Below are 2,533 nucleotides of genomic sequence, written 5' to 3' on the forward strand. Positions count from 1 at the left end.
TAACAGAGGGCCCCAAATCCATCTCTGATGTCTGAGCACTGCACTGTTCCCTATGGCCTTGATCTCTGATCTGGGCCATGTATTCACTGCCAAGGCCCCTGTTGACTCTCTGGGCCAGTTCTTGCTTGCAGTCCCTTCCAGCTTGTCATCCTTCTGTGCTGCAGCTCTGACTCCAAGTTGGCTCTTCACTATGCCTCAACCAGCCTTTCGCCCTCAGCACACACTCTTCACTGTGGCCTCCCACGCATGCAACCCCTTCAGACTGGCACTGGATTAGAATCAGGCTCAATTCTCCAACTCCTACCAGGCCCTCATTGTGCTGCCCCACTCATGCACACATGCTCACAATGGAAAGTTCAAAGTTTTTTTATTCAAAACCCTCAACAGTTTCAGTAGTAAACCAAATGATGAGCTGGCCAGGTTACAAAACTCAGTACGAGACGAACTCTTGAGAAGATTCAGTCCACGAAATGCCAAACAAAGTCCAAAGCCAGTCCTAAATCAATACACAGAGCCAGAGGTCAAGATGCAAACAGGAACACAAAAAACTGGACATGTTGTTCCAGCAATACCCATTACTTTGATTCAGTCCCAGAAACACCAAACAAAGTCCAAAGCAAGTCCTAAATCAATACACAGCTGCATTAAGCTCCAGGTCAAAGGCCTGGGGAGTGAGAAGGCAGTACAACAACAGTACTCACAGCTTATCCTCCTAGGCAGCCACATCAATGACTCTTTGACAGCTTCTTTGGCCTTTAGATCAGATTGAACCTGGATTTGGATGGAGAATCCACATTGTGAAGACGTTTGAAAATTGGTTAGCCCAATTGCAAGGTAGCATGCTCAGGTAATCTATCTGGGTCCATAGATAGATCCCTCCGCCACAGTATGTTTTGCATGTTTTCTAGTTGAATATTTTAATTACTGGGTGGCTTTGTATAAGGGGTAGAGCCAACTAGATCCGTATTGCTGGAAGTGGTGTAGAGCAGGGCTTTTCAACCAGTGGTACGGGTACCACCTGTGGTACATTGGCACCTGGCAGGTGGTATGCAACCATCCTAGAAAAAGTAGCGGGGGAGGGGAATGAGCTGAACTGATGGCAGCACCGCACAAGCCTGAGCGAGAGACGGCTGGAGCTGCAGGGCTGTCAGGGCTCAGCGGAAGTGTCAGGATCAGCACCAGGCTCCAGCTGGAGCTTGGCACTGATCCTGGCGCTTCTGCTGATCCCTGAAGAAGTACCTATCAGCTGGAAAGGAGCACTGATCCTGTCGCTTCTGTTGAGCCCAGAAGAAGCACCGATCAGCTGGAATGTTGCAGCCTCTCCAGGGTCTTGTGATTTACATTCAGATGCTTGGCAACTGATTCATATTTATGACAGTCACAGTGTCCCAGGGTTATGTGAAGTGACCAAAACCTGCTGCAACCACCCAGCAGACGGGGAGGGAATAAAAACCAAACACCCCTCCCCCGCTGCCAATCCTCAACAGAAATGCTCACAACAATGAAAACCTCGGACAGGAGGAAGAACGCCACCGGGTGGGCAGGCAGGTGTCTTGCTCGGCTGTGGCTTGGGGGGCACTTTTTTCAGTGCCATTGTAACTTCGAAAAAGTCACTAACTGTTGTAAGTCGAGGACTACCTGTATTTTATCACTTTTTTCCCTTTTTTGGGGGGGTCATCAAGTTTTTGACACCTTGCTAGGTGACTGGTGGTACTCGGATATCGCCATATCCAAAAAGTGGTACAATGGGTGAAAAGGTTGAAAAAGTGAGCCTTTTAGTGCTGGGTTGTAATGTATCCCATTCTGTCAATCATCAGCAGATGTGAGATTAATGGAACCTGATATATTCAGGTACACACACTGACTGGTAACTTTGATTTTCCTAGAAGACTCTTCTTGCCAAAGCAACATCCCTGGTCTATGAAATTCTTTACCATGATAAATTCCTTTTGTTGCAATGTTTCCTCTAATTTCGTTGTGAGTCTTCCCCTGGCACTCCAACGCATTGGTGTTAAGTTTGTTCATCTTAGGCTCAATGCTATAAGAGTTCTGAAGATCTTGAATATTTGATTGAGTCTGTTGAGCTAGAGGTGTTGTTAGACTGTTCATGGCAGTGGGTTGATCCAAAGTTTTGTGAATTTTCTTCTGCAGTGGGGTTTAGTTACCCGGCAGTCCTTTTGGTAAAACCATGGCATCAGGGGAAATGAAGTTGTTGCTTTTAATGGTGCAAGATCAACCTTTCTTCATCTTTTAAAATTGCCAGATTGTCCTCCTTCTGGTTGCTCTTCTGTTGAAAATCCTCACTTAAGTCAAAGTGTATCAGAGGTATTTATAGATAATAATAATAATAATAATAATAATAATAATAATAATAATAATAATAATAATAATAATAATAATAATAATAATAATAATAATAATAATAATAATAATAATAATAATAAAGTTGGAAGGGACCTTGGAGGTCATCGAGTCCAACCCCCTGCTCAGGCAGGAACCCTACACCATTTCAGACAAATGGCTGTCCAGTCTC

This window comes from Protobothrops mucrosquamatus, unplaced genomic scaffold, assembly GCF_001527695.2.
Source record: "Protobothrops mucrosquamatus isolate PMUCROS unplaced genomic scaffold, P.Mucros_1.0 scaffold4721, whole genome shotgun sequence".
Lineage (NCBI taxonomy): Eukaryota > Metazoa > Chordata > Lepidosauria > Squamata > Viperidae > Protobothrops > Protobothrops mucrosquamatus.